The following is a 19,453-nucleotide window of genomic DNA, read 5'->3' on the forward strand; positions in this document are numbered from 1 at the left end:
CACTGGTTCCCCCATCACCTATAAAATCTAAATTACTCAACATGGCATAATTGCCTCATATCTCCCCCCTTAACTGTTCAAATAGTCTCTCTTGCTCCTCCTTAAAGGGGTCCTTTAAATTCCAGCCACACTGGGCCGTTTGCTGTCCACAAACCCACTGCCTCATATTGCTGTAACTGCATCTTAACAGTCTCAACTGACACCTTTCCTGACCCATCTAGTAGATCTAGGACATACAGCACTTAGTGCAGTTGATATAGTTGTACACAGTTGATAGTATACAGTACTACTGATCCTCATTATTCAAGGATTCTGCATTTGTGAATTTGCCTACTTGCTAAAGTTTACCTTTAACCCCAAAGTCAATACTCCCAGTGCTTTTGTCATATGCAGACACAGAGCAGCAAAAAACATGCCCGATGTGTGCGTCCCCAGCTTAGGTCCGATGAGGCAACAATGCCTTCTTGTCTCAGCTCTCACACCAAAAAACAAGATTCTTTTCATGGTTTATTTAATGCCACATTTTTCACATCTTTGTGCATTTTCATGGTGATTTCACTGTCTAAAATGTCCCCAAGCATAGTGCTTAAGTGCTGTCTAGTGTTTCTAAGCACAAAGAAGGCTGGTTATATGCCCTACGGAGAAAATACACATGTTCAATGAGCTTCCTTCAGGCATGAAATTAAAGTGCTGTTGGCCATTCAACGTTAAAGAATTGACAATATGTATGCATATATGTGTGTGTATATATATGTGTGGGTATATATGTGTGTGTGTATATATATATATCTATATATATCTCAAGATGTCTTTAAACAGAAACACACATAAAACACTATGTATTGACCAGCTAATGAAATGTGATCAGAGGCTCAAAGGAACCTAACCCTCTTTTTATCTTAGAAACAACAACTCAGTATTCCCTAATTCAGTGTTCACAGAGAATTTAGAGAACAAAACCACTACAAATAATGAATAATGAGAACTGATTTTATTTTCATTTACACGTCTGTCTCCACCATAAAATTAGTGGGTTCTCTGAGGGCAGAAATGGCATCTTATTTATCTTTGAACTCTAATTCTTATTATTGCCAGACTCCATTAATATTTATTGCACGTAATTAAAAAAAACATGGTTTCTCACTGTAATGTGATTTTGCCCTAGACATTTAGACTTCATGGTAAGATCCCCACACTACTCCCCACCCCAGGGAGGCCTTGCTCAGTTGCACAGTTAATGGTCTGAACTTCATCCTCCACCCCTGCCCTTTCACTGCTTTTATAGCCAACGATCATGTTCCTTAAGTTCAAATTTAAAATAAAATTTAAAAAAATCACAGTTAAATGAAAAGGCATTTACATAGATGTACTTTTCATCAGGTTGGTTAGCCCCAATGGGCTTAGATCTAAAACCTATGAAACAAGCTTCTAGACACAATGACAGGCTGAGCACATGGGCCTACACTGCCTTCCTCCCAGAGTCCCACTGAAATGACAGAATAAAACACCAATAATACTGGAAGTGCGGTGGGAGACAGATAAGAGATTAAAAACCAGAAATTCCCAGAAGTTAGAAAGCAGACCAAGGAGGCTTGCCTGTCCAGCAAAGATGGACTTGATAATCTGAACATAATTCTCTCACTTACAAAATGCCTAGAAATGCTGACCTAAATATCAAAAACATCCTTCCAAGTACAAAAACGAGTCCCCAAGAAAACCCCCATGAGCCAATATGAAGAGGATAAAAACAAACTGGTAAGCAGGTGCTCAAGTCATGGCTGCAAGATGTGTTCGCAGATCTCAGCACCTAGAAGCTCAGAGGCAGTTTTTTATGCCTTGGTTTGTTCAAGAAGAATTGCCAACTTAGACCCCTCCGTATAGAGCCACAATCTTACAGGACTAAGCCCCATTTGGTAAGAGTGGCCTGGAAAAGAAGTCCTCATTGGCCAAGGAAGACAATCAGGAAATTCACCTTTCCCAGGTTGGACTCCGTGTTAGGGGGCAATTTCACCTGAGAATTTGTAACCACAACCTACTCTCATGGATTCAGGGTTCCAATACACCTACCAAGTTCAGAAAACTCCAAGCAGAGAAATTAAAAAAGTGCCAAAGAAAAGCCTTAGCAAATCTTCCCTGGAGGAATGTGCCCCACAACCAGACTGCACTGAATCCCTTGAACAAAACCCAGCCAAGCACGAGTTCACAATTGAAAATCATGAAAAACACTCGAGAGGAAAAAAAAAAAGATAGATAATTGAGGACACAAGAAAGTAATACTGTAATAAAGGAAAGCAGGTAAGATTGAATAACTGTAATTGTAATCTAAGACATTAACGGTAAGCACAGTTCTTTCCAAGTGGATTTTTTTCTGGGCCTCCCTTGAGAAGCACGTGTACACTCAAATATTCTTTTATAGCAGTCAGCAGTTATTGGGCAAAGTTGAAGAAACAGACCCATGTTTTCTAAGACATGGTATAATTTTAAAATTTGTAATATTCTCACCCAGGGTACCCCTGCGCAGGAGCATTTGAAAATGTGTGAGGGCATGTTTGACACCCCAGTGGCTGTGGCACAGAACAGGGGCACTAAACATTAAGTGCTGTTCAGGACAATCCCACATGACAAAGTATAATACTGTCAAAAATGCCAATGATGAATTGCTGAGAAACGATATAACTAAATCAAAAACTGTTATCGATGAATAGCTTTAAGAAGAAAGACTGGGAACAGAAAATCTTAAACGTTGATTGTACATTCATCCTTCTGTACTATTTTTACTCTGTTTATCATGTAACATTAATATTTTTAAAAATTAAAAATAAATTTTCACGTAAGTAATGGAAGGGAGAGCTGTCCTGCTCATCAGTCAAAAGAAATCCCTACCTTCAGATAAACTAGGTTGTTCAGCACACCAAGGATAGAAGCAGTGCATCTGACTACCCTGGAATTCCTAGACTCAGAAAGTAGTCTCTTCAAGTATTTAAATATTTCTCAGCTAAAGTATTTCCAGAATTAAAACAGGCTTACTGACGCTGGTTGCGTGCTCATGCAGTGAGGACCTGAAACCTCTTTTGTGAGGCAGCAGCTGCAACACCAATGCTCTCATGGCTGACAGAAGTCCAAGGAAGGAGTTAAGATTCAAAACAGTTAACTATATACATTTGAATGGTTCTGTGATATAGTTCAAGAATATATCACTTAGTAAACGAATGAAAGCCTTTTTAACAAATGATTTGCCAATGAGGTAGATCAGTTTTAGACTGATGGAAGCCCAATTAATGAGACATTTACACATATGAAAATGAAAGATTAAGATATAAGTGATGCACACTAGAAGCAGACAGAAAATATTTACTTAAAAGAAAACCTACACTTACTCCACAACTCTGCCTCTCAAAGATGACAAATTTTCAACACACACACGTGAACACACACCCACACACACACACACAATTTGGATGCATCACACCCTGACTACCTCAGAATTAATTTCTCTGTATTTCTAGTTTCCCTTCCTATTCCTTTATTGTACACAGAATAGTTGACCCTCGAACAATGGGGGTTTGAACTGTGCGGGTCCACTTATGTACACATATTTTTCAATAGTAAATACTACAGTACTAGTACAATACAGTCCGATCCATGGTTGGTTGAATCTGCAGATGCCAAGGAACCACAGATAGAAGGCCAACAATAAATGACCTGCGGATTACCAGCCCCTCCACCCCACCAACCCCCCAGTGTTATTCAAAGGTCAACTGTATTCACAGGCATACTGCACTTACATTTTATTAAATGGCCAGTATGTTTACATCAACATCAAATTGATGTAGGCTAAGGAAAAAATAAACTGGCTCTTAATGCTTTTCACTTATCATTATGAAGCCATTATAATACATTTTTGTATGTAGCTGTTACCTGTAGGGCAATCTTTATAAGCAGGGACGAAATTATTCTAAAAGAAATAAGCATTTCATTTAAATAAACTTGTATAACAGAAAGATTAGAACAGCTTCAAATATTGTCAGTAAAAAAATTAGAATGGAGTCAAACATTATCGGAAAAAACCTGGAGTTAAGAACTAGCTCAACCCAGACCAGGGACTTGACGCACATGAGAAAGTCTTCTTACAAAAGAAAGTACTTAAGAAATCACATCAAGAGGCCCTCAGAATTGGGAAATAGGGTGATCCCTCAAGAATTAGGTTAGTAAAAGGAGACACAAAATACACAGAACTGGCAGGAAAAAAAGCCCCCTAAGAAAAGACAGGTAGAAGTACTTGGAAATTTGTCTAATCAAAGTGCCCAAGATATAGCCTTAGGATAAGAATACAATAAAGAAAGCAGTAACAATCAAGTGTACTGTAACCTGTGGGAGGAAAGTGTGTTAACAGAAGGCAGTATCTGATCAAACCTAGAAAAAAAGGAAGTAATAAATTGACCCTGGTCTCTACAATTGCCCAGGAGAGGAGAATTTGCCTACTCCATATTCTAGGGTTGCTCAATCTTGGCACTACTGGTATTTTGAACCAGATAATCCCTTGTTACGGAGGGTGAGGGCGGCTGTCCAATGCACTGTTTAGTAGCATCCTTGGTTCCTACCCACGAGATGCTAGTAAGCACCCCCATCCTAACTATGACAAAAATCTTCAGATATTACCAAATGTCCGTCCCATGGGAGGCAAAACAGTCCCCTTAAAGAATCAGTGGTATATTCTAAACAATGTAAATAGATGCAGCAAGCTAATATAGTCTGGTGTTCCAAGCAACAAAATCACCTCACTTTTCTTGATCACCCAGTAAATGTCTCATTATAATTAGAGTTTCTAGAGAAAGTGTGGCCATGGTTGCAAGAGGTTATTTGCTATACAGTTTTTTTGGTGAATTAAAAAAAAAAAAATGTTGGAGAGGAAGGCCCATGACCATATTTTATACATGCTTTCTGATAAAAATCAAATCACATACTTTTCATATTTCCCACAACATCTAACAGTTTTAAGCATATGTCAGGCATTTGAACACTTTTAAAATTTAATCTTCTAATTTTTAGTTTCTCTGCCCCTCCCCTCCATACCACCACTCACACAGCGCCTCCATCATCTTACTGTAAATGCCTTTGAAAGTTAACAGTATATCATGCAGGGCTAAATGAAATCTGACTTACTAATTGATACCCAGGGAAGTGGTCTCAAAAGAGCTTTTCTATCCTTCAATAAAAAAAAGGTCAAATATAGTTGAGAACGTGCTTAAATCTAAGAAATATAATAACTTATTTAAAAATAAGAACCCAACTGAACCTTTAAAACAAGATCAGGGCTTATCTTGGGAAAAAGATCCCCAAACACTGAAAATCCAGGGACTATCCTTTGCCTAGGAATCCCTTGAAAACTTCAAAATACCTCTATGTTCCATTTGATCAGACACAGTGAATCACAATTTCCCAAATTCATCTTTTACTCCCCATCCTCTCTGCCACCTGTCTTTCAAGCTCTCAGTGCTTCACCTTTAAATCATCACCGCAAATCTTTTCCTAGTATTCTCTTCTTCACTGCAATCCACTCAGCATGACATCACATAGATCATGTTAAAATATCATTTTAATGACAATACTGCATTAGAAAAACACAGGATTTTCTGCCATCTGAGAATGCTCAAATTTCTCTTTTAAAAATCTAGCTTTCCAACTATTTAGTCTACTTCCTCTATTCTCTAATATAAACTCTGTCCTAACTGCACTGATCTTCCTACTCCCTGTATGTACAGCCACATATCTCATTCCCACCTAAATGCCTTCACTCAAGTCACTCCACCCAATATTCTTTTTTTTCTTGGTTATTCAATATCCAATCAATTGATGGCCCACTTCTTGATTTTTTTTAGAATCAAAGTTTTAGAGCTAAAAGGGATCTTAGGTTGCATCTCAAAATTAATTCAATCAAATGAGCAGCAAGTCCCTGCCTACAGATGAGAATTTCTTAAATTATTTCAGAACTTGCATAGTCTCCTACACAGATTAAGTCTGTAGCACTACTTATGTGCTAATTTGTGAGGTCCTAATTTGTTCCATAATAAATATTAAGCATAGCCTAAGTTCACGGGACAGTGCTTGGCTGAAGGGATACAAAGGCCATTTCTTTCCTCAAATAAACTATATAAAGAAACCCTTTTATTATGTCAAATTCCATTCCATACGTATATAAACAGATTTACTTAGGTAAAGACTTCTATTTGAGTGTAACAAATTCTAAGTTGTTGTTTCTGGAGATATTTTGAGAAAGAAGGAATTGCAGGTTTGGAAGATAAAAGAGAAAGGAAATAAAGAGATGGCAGAGTAGTAGTAGAAGATATTTGCAGGGCATTCTTAAAAGACATAGAAACAGAGACAAAAACAAATTTCCAGCCTTTGATCTAGAGTCACTCTGTTGGGAAGCAGAGAAAGGAGATAAGAACAGAAGGACAATGAGAGCCAAGTCAGTGCCCTACTATGTTAAGTTCTAACTCAAACTGGCATGAAGTTACCATGGCTGGAAAGGAACTATAAATACTCACTTGGCTATAGTGAGCTGAGTGAGTTAAATAAAGGTTACTAAAAGCTTATTTTTTATCTCAAATATCCAAGTTATTCTATTTCTAAAACAACAGTTAGAAACAGAAGTTGAAGTTAGTAACCTTTATGTGAAAATAAGAAATGCTCTGATTAAGACACCCCAAAAAATGCTTCTAAGGATTTATGAAGCATTTCCTGCCCTCTCCCCTCAAGACTGGAAATCCTGCAACTTCTTTCAAGAAAGAAGTGGGTAAATCAAAACTAATTGTATAGTATCTGGTATTTCCAAATTGAATTGCACCAAATGTCACTGATAATTTGTTTGATATATTTAGTGTTTTAATTGGGAAGACATTAAAAGTTTATAAGGTTTTTTTTAAGGGTTCATTCATAGTCTCAGACTCCTTAACCTTATTTCCCTGTAACATTTTCAGTTCCTTCAGGGAAAGTGTCTCTACGTTGGGGTTTTTGAGAACCTAATGCTAAGGATGGCAAGAGCATACTGTGATGGTTTTGCCTATTTGCCTTCAAAGTGTGTTCCAACCTTCTTAAAAATGTGGTTTAAAAATTTTTTTCATTTATTCTCCCATTCCAAAAGATTACTAGTTTAAAAAAGAAAATGAAAAACTTTTGGATCAACTTATGTAAAACTATGTGACAATCATTTAATTTCTAAAATAAGGAACTTCAATGATTTAAATTTCTTTAACTTAGCTATCTAAGTTTCTTATACCAGAGTCCCAGATAGGATATTCAGTAGATGAATAAAAAGGCAAATAATTTTCTTTCTGTAACATTAAATTTCCCATAAAACATTTTATTATATGTATATAGACAAAAATATTCTAGGTAAAATAAAAAGGCAAATCCATTTGAGGACAGCCACATTCACTCCAAATACTAAAGAATTCCTTACGTGATAATGGACCATTATGAACATATTACAAATATGGTCATTCAAAACAAAATACTACATTATCAAACACTATTTACTACTTTAGACTTTTAGGGGAAAAGCAGGAGGAAAAATCAGGATTGTGTGAATTTTATAAAAATTTTAGATTATGTTGGAGGAATCTTTGAGGTCACATAGTCATCTTTCCACCCAATATTTAATTTGCCTTTGTTAACACACTGAAATGTCACCTAAAAATAAGACTTATTAACGTAATCAACAGCACATAATATACTGGACTGCTTTAAAAGTAAAGTTCTTTTAAAAAATATTTACTAAATGAGACATAGCTCTTATACTGGAAAGGAAAAAATGAAACTTATGAATCAAGCAAAGACAACTGAAAACATGTTCATCCAACAAATATTACCCACTGTATAAAGAACACTGTACCAGACAGTAAGAGAAGGGAAGGACAATGACATCTATTCTACCAAACTCTGTACTAGATACTTTACTTACATTACCCAATTAAAGTAGGTGTTATAATCTCTGTTTCAGAGTGAGGTATACTGAATTTAGCAATAATGCCAGAATCTCTGCCAGCAAGCTTATTGTTTGTACCACACAGACCTCTGTCCTGAACAAAAAGAGCTGGGAGTTCGAAAAACTGGAATTACAACCCATGTCTCTTCATTTTTTTGCCATGCTGAGTAAGAAAATAATAAAGTACCCAGTTTCAAGAAATTGTATCATTTAATTACATAAGAAACGGTGAAAATATTTTGCTAGTGAGCAAAACTCCACATAATATTTGCTTTTGTTAATGAAAAGCCAACACTTCTTTTAGTATTTAGTATTTTAAAAAGCAACTCAAACTTTAAGCTGGTACTAACAATAAAGTATTTATAGTAATATCATATAGATATTTACAAACTCTGTCATTATTGTATTAAAACAAAATTTTCTAAAACTTCCAAAAATTTGAAAGTAACTGTGACCCCTAGCTCTCACCACATCACTAGATTAGAAGCTATTTCAATGAGCTGCAACTGGAAGTAGTATTTGCAGTATCAGACAGCCCTTCTTTTTTGTGCAAAATAGCATTTCTTTATACGTATACACACACACACAATACTGTATTTGATATAAGACCATGGGAGTTAGATTGTTCTTTATATGAAAACTAAGTTGAATGCTTTGGAAAGACCCAAAGAAAGCAAGTGACAAAACAAGAAAACAAAAACTACAAACTGTTGTATATTTAAGTGTGAGCAAGACAACTATAAACAACTGAGAAGTCATAAAACGCTACAAGGATCCTACACTCAGGTTCCTTCGGAAACCTTTAAGTTCTTGCTCCAAAGCTAGGAATTGGTAATAATGTACAAGTTTATGTAAGAATGTGGACCCAGAGCTGCAGGCAAAAGATACATACTCAAAGTAAATGTTGGTACATGAATATACATCTATATTTTGAAAGTAAAAATACATTATTTAAGGTATATGTGAATCATCTGTTATGACTCTTCACTTAAATCAATTTTCAATCAACCAAAAACTACCACGAGTCATAATCAAATTGTATCAGAGGGTTTTTACTCATTATATGTGCTGATATAAGGTTTTTTTCAGCAATGATATATAAGAAACTATTGGCAATAGTTACCTTTAGGACAAGGCTTCTCAATCTCAGCACCATTACACTTGGGCTGGATAATTCTTTGTGAGGGAGGGCCTGTCTTGTGCATTGTTTGCAACATCCCTGATATGTGATATCATATCTGATAGCGCCAAGAGCAACCCCTTTCCAGTCATGACAGCCAAATGTCCCTGAGGGAGTGCTGAGAGGCCAGCAAAATTGTCTGTGGCTAAGAAACTCTGACTTAAAAATGAGAGGAATGAGGATGGGGCAAAAGGACTTTTACCAGCCCTCCTTTTCTGGATCGTCTGAATTATCACAGTGGTCCCCCAAAAGAAATCCTGAAAATCTGTGAATGTTTTATTATTTGGAAAAAGGATCTTTACAGATGTGATTAGGTTAAGGATCCTGTGATGGGGAGACTATCCTGAATCAACAGGGTTAGGGTGGGGGCCTCAAATGCCATCATTTGTGTTATTGTGAGAGAGGCAAAGAGAGATTTCTTTCTTTCTCTCTCTCTCTCTCTCTCACACACACACACACATTCACACACACACACAAGAGAAGGCGATGAAAAGAACAGAGCTGACAGAGATTTGAAATTCTGCCCTTGAAAATTGGAGTGATGCAACCACAAGCCAAGTAATTCTGGCAGCCACCAGAAACTGAGGAAGAAGAAAGCAAGAGAATCTCTTCTTGAGCCTTTGGAGGGAGCACAGCCCTGTGGACACTCTGATTTTGGTCCGATGTTACTGATTTCAGACATGCATCCTCCAAAACTGTGAAAGAATAAATTTCTTTTGTTTTAAGCCACCAAGTTTGTGGTAATTTGTTATAGCAGCCACAGGAAACCAATCATCTAAGGGTTTTAATTTGATTTTTTAAAAACTGGTGATAAGCAAATGATATAATGTGTGAAGAACATTCAGCAAAGCTCCTAAAAGGTAGTAAGCATTCAGTAACACTGCTGATGCCATTATCAATACTAAGCCAATTATGTCTAAGCTCCAAGCTCTTGGTTAAAAAAAAAAAAAAAAAAAGGAAAAATAAGGATGTTCAAACAGTAAAACAGGAGAATACATGTGCAAGACTCAGGAATGCAAATACATGAATCAGCCTCTTATATGACTTGTACTTACCAGTTATGTCAGTGTTATAATTTGTCCTGTACTGAAAAGACAAATTGTGGATGAGGCTAGCCAAAGACAGCTTCTCAGGGGAGGAAAACTTAAACATTTATTAGCAGAGAAGAAACAAGGGGGCAAGGAAGGGGAGAATATGAATGTGAGCAAAGCAATGAAAATTAATTAGATGCTTTCAGAGTTACCAATCTAGCTAAAATAGAGACCAAAGTAAGACAGACCAAGTTCTAGGGTTAGAGCTCTCTAAATGGTATAGGATCTTAAAAGCTATGCTGACTGATTTAGTAAAAATAATGTTTTATAGGATGTTATTATTTTACAAATACTGGCTCTTGGGGACTTAAAAAATATAAACATGCTCTGGCCCCACACCAGACCTAATAAATTAGAATCCTAGAACTAGTGTTATCCCACACTAAAGGATTCTAATACCCACTTAGGTGGAGTTAGTTCATGGCAAAAGATCTACATACAGAATCAAAATACCAAAGTTTATAATGTAGCCTCAAAGTACGCATTCATTTAAATTGACAGCATTTTCCTAGGTTAAAACTCCTCCAGAGACGTGGCCCTTCTGGTGTGAAAACGAACGATCATTAGGATACCTACTTCGGCGGACTGCTCAATCCTATTTTGCATCATTACAGCAAGTACAATCAAGTTCTAACAACATGGCATAGTTTGTTGAACAGGGGAGAGATAGGTGCTAGAGGAATCTGTTTCCAGTTGTCTAGCCCGGTGTGGAGAAAACTTAGCAGCTGCTAGTGGCCATATTTTCCATTAAGAGAACTAGGAAGTGGTCCTCTATAGCATGAGAAGACATGAAGCAAATGCACAGTGAAGAGTAAAGAGAAGAGATGACGTATATCCTGCTGGCGCTAGAGTTTCTGAGTCTCAACCCTTGGATTCCCTTAGAAACCACTGCATCTTTACAATCTCACCTTTTGTTCATACTAGTTAGAAAGGATTTCTATTACTTACAGCCAACAGCCTACTTACTTCAAGTGTCATCTATTCATATCATTTCAAAAAGAAACATTTTAACACCAAAGCCTCAGGAGGGACAGAACCTAACCTAAGATTTTTTAAAAGGAATATTTATATTTAATAACAGCTGTGTGGCAGGAGCAAGTCTAAGTTCTTGGAATACACTGTTATACAAAAGAGATAAAAATCACTGTTCTAATTGGGCTTCCATTCTAGTAAGTGTATACAGATAATAAAATAATAAGAAAATACAATTTCAGATAGTGATAAATGGTTTGCAGAAAAAAAATTAAGGTAATAGGACAGAGGAAAATAAGGATGGTGCCATTCTGACAGGATGGTTGGACAGTATGCTTATCTGAGAAGGTAATATTTGAACTGAAACCCGAAATGACAAAAAGGAGCCAGCTGTATTATGTTTTAGGAAGAGAATTCCAGGCAGAGGGAACAGTCCTAAGTCACAAACAAGCCATGACATTTCTGAGGGAAAAAAGAAAGGCAGTGTAGATGGGTAATAGTGAACAAAGGGGAATGTTAAAGCAGGGTGAAAGGAGTAATTGATCTAAGAGGAAAGTTGTAAGTTGCTAAAGCAGGTAGGAATCAGATCATGTATAGGAACTAGTTGGCAGTGAAAAGGATTTGCAAAACTCACTACATTGTCTTTAACTCTCATTTTGCTTTGCATCGGTGATAACTCAGACAGGCCTTTAGAAACGACTCCCAAAGTATTAAACAAAATGTTGAAGTCAGCCAGGAATGAACATTTCCTAAGCATAAAATCTCTCTTTTGGTAGACTATGAACTTTTTTTTTTTTTGGCAGGGGGTAGGTAATTAGGTTTATTGATTTATTTGGCTTTTCAATGGAGGCACTGGGGAATGAACGCAGGACCTCATGCATGCTAAGCACGTGCTCTACCACTTGGTATGAATTTTTTTAAGAGGAAGAAAATTGCAAAGCCATCTTAAAGAATAATCTAGGGTGATAAGATGATAGAAACTACTTCATGAATCTACTATGATCAAGTCTGCACAAAGGTTTTAGTTAAAGAAGAACTTAAAAACCTAAGGTTTTTCTAAGCTACAGTAAATGTACTATCCTTTGTTTTGCTGAGTTCACTGTTACTGAATTGGACATTAACAAGGTTAAATCTGTCAGAAGAGAAAATTGGAAACTACACTTCTTTTTGACTTTACTGTACCTCCTGAGAATAGCTAGAGATTAATGGTCAAGAAAATTGTGAGTTTTAATCTTATCTCTATTACTATGATAAAGGAAGACTTCCCCTATGTGGTGAAATTAGATACAAGGGATGCTTCAATATCTCTTCCTCTGAAAGCTTTTTAAAATAGAAGACCAATCAGTTTAGAGGTCTGGATATGGTAAACCTCACAAAAGAGTGGTGTTCTCTTCAGCTCTTTCCAGACAACTAGTATCTGTGTACACAAAGTAATTAAACCTGCATTGCTTCTAAGATTAGTATCAGTAAAGTCACATCTTTGAAAGTTCTAATGTATTCATGAATTTATCTTTCACTATGTTAGATATTTAGTTAGCCCATATAACAGTAGACCAAAAAGCAGACTGTCAATAACACTATCTATAAAGAGAGGTACTTGGTGAGTGTGGTGTAAGTTAAAGAAACAGTCATTTAGACACCTTGATCAAGACTTGATTCTGAGTGCATCCCCCTCAACACACTTCCAGAAGTTTGGCAAAGTGCCCAGGGATGATTAGCAGCAGTCTATGTGAGGGAGGGATACAATCAACCTAAATTGTAAAGTCTCCCCCCCAGTGGTCACATACAAATACCAGGAAGAGTAGGGAAATCATTGTAGCTTCTGTGAGGCTGACCAAAAATACTCTCTGTAGAACCTGGTTCGTACAATGAAAAAAATCAAATCTTTAATTCAGTAATAGCACCATATCAGTAAAGAGACCTTGTATGCTTTCCTGCTCTTATGATATTCATAAATGTGAACACTATTCTTAGAAGGAAAGAATCTACAGGTAAAACAAACCACATTTTTTCTTAGGTTTTTTTTTTGTTGTTGTTTTGTTTTTTTTTTTTTTAGGAATAATTTAACGATATCCTCAAACAGCCTAGTATTTGTTTTGTCTAATGGGCAGGTGTTCATTTCTCCAGAAAAATATATCAGCACATTCCTTGCAAGTTAACTACATCTACCTGAAGTGGAGTTCTGACACAAATTTTAGTCACTTACCAAATGAACCACCTTGTTAAAGAAACTTATCATCAGTGCTAAAAACCTAATGTCTAATTTGCAGGATACTCTTTTAAAAAGCACCTAGAACTAGGTAATTTATAATAAAGCAAATAATGTCAGAAGTACAAATGGGTTCTTTGCCTCTTCTAATATTTATTTTGCTGGTGTTTTTATACTTAGACAGCCTTTGACTAGCACTAACCCTGTATTATTTGCAACTCTCAGCAATAATTTTCTGATGTTTCTCATTTTTAACAAAGCTTGGATTAAAAAATGTGAAAAGCATTTAATTAAAATATCAATTGTCTTCTGTTAACCATCCATTATAAAATGATAAAGTATATAAAGGGATGGTAAATACTCAATTTCAATTTAAAAATAGCTTTTAATAAGATAACATAGAGTCTCATAATTATGATTTCTTGTTTATTCCAAGCTAAAAAGAGGGGCAGAGGGGGAAGGAGGGAGAGAAGCAGGCTGTGCAATCCTCTGGAACAATTTCAGTCTGAAATGAGACTCAGGAAAAATGCAAACTGCTCCCACAAATGTTTAAGAAAAATATGATTTGTTTAAAAAAATCCAACAGTTGGCCTAGAGAATAACAAAAAATGATTCTTATGTAGAGCTACCACACTTGCTTAAGCCCCTAATTTTTCCAGTGTTTAATTTAGAATGTAAATTTAAAAGATCATTTTCAAGTATCAGTGGAAAAGGAACTGAGTGGCATCAATTAGAAAAGGATACTTACATCCCCAAGTGTTTTTTCATAAAGTTATTTAGTGTACGGTCTCTATAGGACAAAAACAGAGCATTAAAAGTGTTACCACTTGTATATTATGTAACCCTAGTCGAAACTAAAAGCAGCATGGACCTTAAAAAGTAACACATTATGCAAATGTATATTTAAACATAAATTTAAATATATGATAGATTTCAGATACAAATGACCTCACAATGCCACAACCCACAAAAGTTCTTTGTTTACTGTAATTAGGCCTCAGAAGACCTGACTATAATCAGGCCGGATACCTTATCATAATTGCCCAGTAGATGCCTAGAATAAGCAATACCGAGAGGTCCGTTGTTTTACCTATGTACCGCAACTATCTCCGCATTGGTAACAGTGTATTACCTAGCCTAAAATATTCCACAGACATAAGTTTCCGAACGACCATTTGAAACATTTCACGGGAAGAAATGGCTGCTAAATCATACTCCAATTGAAGAGCATTTTAACGCACCTCAAATGTTCTGAGCCATATTACAAGACCAATTCAGGAAGCATAAAGTAACATTCCAATAACCCCCAAAGGCGTAGAGGAGTAAAACGTGGCTGTCTTGACCTTACCCAGCTGTTTGTAAGTAATGCGGAGAATTTTGAGCTACCCCATCAGCCTTCAATTCCCTTTCTCGCCTGCCCCCAACCCCTCTCACCACAATGCACGGCCCAGCTGATGTAAATTGAATAGATGAAACCTCAAGCTGTAATCCCAGGAACTGGGAGATTGAGACTAAACTCCCAATAAAGTGTTAAAAAGTCCTGCAAAAAACACCCACCAACCAATCCACATCCTGTCAGCACACCGACCAAAGATCCCTCAATCGACTCCCTCCTGGCCCCCCACCCCGCCAAACAAACAAAAAGCCCCAGCACCTTTCTCATTCCTGACCAACGTACCCAGAATAGGAAGGCACTGCCTCAGCCGCGAACGCCTCCGGAGCAGCGTGTGCTCGGCCCACAACCACTTCGGCCAAACAACTGGAGTCTCGTGCCTCGGAAGTGGCAGCAGTACTAGCAGAAAGCCTCCTCCCCCAAGAACTCGGAGCTCGGGAGGCAGCTGGGGGCCTGCGAATCTCCCCCTCTGGGGACTGACCCCGAAGGTGTCAGTCACCGCAACCACCGCCCCCAGCGCTGTTCTCCATTCATGCTTTAACGCCACTCCGCCGCACAAGGTGTCGGAGCCCGCGCCCCACGCCCAGAGGGGGCCTCGCGCGCCCCCAGTCCCAGCCCTGCCCCCGCCTGGGCCGCGCCGGGGAGCGCGTGGGGAGAGCGGGGCGCGGAGCCGCGCGGCGGCCGGCAGCATGGGCCAGACACGTTGCCGCGCTCGGCCCGCCCGCCCGCCGGCACGCCGGCAGCCCGGGAGCTGGGGCCCCTCCAGCGCGGGCCGAGCACAGCACCCCCCCCGCCGCCCGCGCCGCCCGCCCGAGCCCAGGTGCTGAGGGGGCGGGTCGGGGTCCCCGGCTGGCGCGAAGGGACGAGCAACAGGGCGCCCCCAGGCTGGCCCGGCGCGCGGAGAAACCGTTACCCGAGCGACGTGGGGGCCCCGGCAACTCACCGGCTCACACCTCGGCCGCCTCCACGCCGCCGCCGTCGCCGCTCCCCTTCGCCCGCCGCTGCTGCTCTTCCTCAGCTGCAGGCGCCGCGGAGGAGCCCCATCTACAAACTCGCCGCTCGTAGTTGGGAACTGGAAATGCGGCTCACACTCCTCAGCACCCCTGTCCCTCCGCCCCCTCCTTCGCTCCCCACTCCGCCCGGCTCCGGTCGCCGGCGCCGCCGCCACGACCGCGCGCGCGGCCAGCCTCCCCTCAGCCGCCCTCCTCCTCCTGCTGCTGCCGCCGCCGCCGGGGCGCGCTCCCTCCCGGCCTCGCGCGTGCGCCGGACGCCCGGGAGCGCGCGCTCGGGCGAGAGGAGGTGCCACCGCCTCCGGGAAGCCGGGCCCCGCCCCTCCGGCCGCGGCTTGGCGGCCAGGTGGAGCCCATTCTCCGCTCCCGCAGACGGCGCCCTGGCCTGACTGCGCCGCCCGCACCACGCGCCCACTCCCGTGTCTCCCAGGTCCTGGCCCCGAGCTGCCCCTGCGAGAGGGTCACCAGACCCAGTCCGCGCCAGGTCTTCCAGGCCAAAATTACCGCTGTCATTCAGCATTTACTGATGAGCAAGATACTCCATGGGCGTGAAAGAGGCTGCTCCCGGCCCTTTCCAGGAGTTTACATTAAAAGAACCCACCGGTCGTGGGGCACAAAGGATAAAGAGACCTCGAAGAAAAGCCTCTGGAAAAATCTCCCCCCCCCTTCACACCCCCGCCCCCCTGTTCTGATGTGTATTTGGCAGGTTCTCCAGCACCAATGGATGGTGTCTTTCATGAATTTTTTCCCAAAGGCCCAACCAGAGACTGTGATTCACGCCCGAGGAAGTGGACGGACACTAGCTCTTTTCATAGCACGGAGGCTCCGTGGAACTCTCAGAGCCTGCGTTGCCGAACACTCCCAGGACACCAGTTGTTCAGCTCCTCCCAAACATCTGGCCTTCCCAGACCTCGGAAGTGGGGACTGCGCCATCCTTTCCATCTTGTCTCCGCGGAGAGCGTGGTGAACTGTGATGAGTGTCCGCGTGTGCAGATGACACATTTTGACAGGAGAGCAGATTTAATTTTTCAGTTGAAAGGCACTGAGCAATGCAGTGCGGCAGAGGCTCTGGCTAGAAAAACACAGCAAGGCAATCAGAGAGCTCCCAATTCCCTTAACATCTACCTAATCCCAAGAGAGCTTTGTGAACCCTCAGACCTGTAACGGGGGCTTTTGGAAATGCTGCTGTGTTCTAAAACTGAAGAAACTATGAGCATGTCATTTACATTTTACGCAATGTTTACTGCAGTCTTTTCAAACCGTGAATGTAGAAAGTGCAAGTAAAACTTGAGGAACATGACATCAGGTGGCTTCCCGTGTGCAGCCTTTCTTGGCTTCTCTTGGGCAGTTGCAGTATCCTGTACAAACCAGGCATTTGATAAATGTTTGCTAACATGGCCCTTTGGATTCAGAGGTGGAGTTTCAAGCTGTATTGTACCCCCCTCCCCCCACCGTGAGCGTGGTTAGCATGCAAGGAAGGGAGAGAATGTTATGGATGAGGTGTATCAAGAAGGCCCAGCGCCCAAAACTGATTTTTCTCTTAGCCTCAACCAAGCATCAAAGATTAATTTACTTTTCCATTAGGATCATTAATTTTGCTAACCAACATGCGGGGGAAATTTGTAGAGTATTAACTTAGAAACTTCTTTCCTGGAACAACAAACCTGAGGAAGGAAAATTGGAAGCATTTAAGGACACCTGAATGTATTCAGGGAGACAGTAACTTTGGGCACATGTTGAGCCCCACTCCCTTGTAGTCGGGCCAGCTGAATGAAATCAAGTAGAGTTGTATTGTGTGCCCAAGAGTGAGGCAAGGCAGACGCAGGAGAGGAGAATGAGGTTTCTCTTCTTAGAGAATCAACAAACCTTTTGGGAATTCCTTTTCCTCCTCCTTGCCTCCCAGGCCCATTTGCTTCCCACAGGATACCCAGTGGCTCATTTCTGCTGCACCCTACCCAGACCTGTGAGCTCTTCTTCCTTCTGACCCCCAGCCTCACCATACCCCCTCCTACCCAGGTCATGCCCTAAGCTCCCCTGAGGGAGAGGGGATGAATGTCATTTCTGGTGTGTCCCTGATCCCTTACAGTACACTTTTATTTTCTCAAGGGTCTTCTGGCAGCAATGTACTAACCTCCTACTCCCTGAAAATAGGACGAAGTTAACTAAGGATGTTTTGGGGAGGGAGAGAGAGGGGAATCTTTGCCACTCAAATTACAGCACGTAGTTCTTCCTGACTAGGACCAACCCTGTCCAACTCCCTTATCCCTGTATGTACCAGGGACCCAACATTTGGGAGCAGGAATACAGGAAAATTATTTTTCATTTACACTTCCAAGTCTGTTAGCTCTAAGTAATGACAGCTATTAGATGGAGGCTTCTCATCCTTGTAAGACAGCCTCATTCTCACATCCAGACAAAAATGGTCTTGCTCCACACCTATCTTCAATTGCTTCTCTTCAGGATGCTCTTGGCAGTGAAGTTTCTCTTTCAGTGTCTATATTTTATCAAATATTCATGTACAGGTTATATTATGAAACACGACTTCTTTTTATAAATAATGGTGCCACTTTGTGATAGTCTGCCCTTCCTTTAAACTTTAAACATAGTACATGCCAGAATAAATTTAAGGTGATTTAATATGAACATTGGAATTCTCATCATTGCTTGCCAGCCCACCTTTCTGAGAGGTCATCATTGCTGAGACACTACCCAACCATTTCCCATACCTGTTACAAATTCTTCATTCCAGGAAAGTGGAATGTTATGATTAAAAATGATGAGGAATCTTTCTCTTTAGTGTCCTTAACGGTTTGACTTTTCATTTCTTTCAAGGTTACTCTAAAGGGATCATAATTTTGCCACAGTCCAATATCTTATAATTGTGACTCAATTTAAAGCCTCAATTTTGATTTTTAATTCCAGAGCATCTATCATTGGCTTTATTTCCTCCTTCAAATATAAACAAAATCTTCTATACTTTCAACGTGGTTGTGTTTTCTCTTCTAACTTCCTTTGCTACTTCAGAAAATGAGAATTTTGCTAATAGTAAAATCCTCAAATCCTAGCAAAGCAAGTCCTACTTGCTTGCTTTTCCAACTAATCCATAATAATAAGAGCAGTGATGCTCCTAGAATATAGCTTTATGAAAAATTGCAGCTGACATGCACCACAATGTCCAACCAAGCTTTCCTCCAGAATACTTTATTTAGCTTCACCCCTTTTATCTCTGTTCACAAAGCTAGGTCAGATTGCGATTTCCAGCCTCCTTGCTAACCTTTCTAATTCTAGTCTCTTGCTTGCTTGCAATTTTCTCTGCACTCAGAGCTGTACGTCTCTTTGGGCTGTTTATTGGAGTCATCCAGAAAACATTAAAAAAATGTTAAAAAAAAAAAAAAAAAGAACAAACCCACTGATGGCTGGGTCCCACCTCTAGGTTTAATCATTCTGCTGTGTAGCCCGGGCACCAGGCCTACAAAACTCTCCAGTTAATTCTAATATGCAGCCAGAGTTAAGGACTACTGAAATGAATCATCTTCCAAACTATATTTTACACCAAGTCTTCTCAGAATATTGGGGTGGCTCCAAATTGCCTCAGGTAATCAAATTAAAAT

The 19,453-nt window shown here is 40.1% G+C and overlaps 1 protein-coding gene across 4 annotated transcripts in view; it reads right to left on the bottom strand.

The window, feature by feature from the left end:
- MPP6 (membrane palmitoylated protein 6) overlaps positions 1-15,937 on the bottom strand; it is a 103,831-nt gene extending 87,894 nt beyond the window's left edge. For 2 of the 4 annotated variants that reach the window (XM_032483845.1, XM_032483846.1), the window contains exon 1: positions 15,776-15,937. The gene's annotated coding sequence lies outside the window, so the exon portion shown is untranslated. Of the gene's footprint in view, positions 1-15,117; positions 15,392-15,775 lie in introns of those variants that run through there. The other 2 variants (XM_032483843.1, XM_032483844.1) reach the window with 2 other exon arrangements.
- Positions 15,938-19,453: the final 3,516 nt, after the last annotated feature.

Source organism: Camelus ferus, chromosome 7, assembly GCF_009834535.1.
Source record: "Camelus ferus isolate YT-003-E chromosome 7, BCGSAC_Cfer_1.0, whole genome shotgun sequence".
Classification (NCBI taxonomy): domain Eukaryota; kingdom Metazoa; phylum Chordata; class Mammalia; order Artiodactyla; family Camelidae; genus Camelus; species Camelus ferus.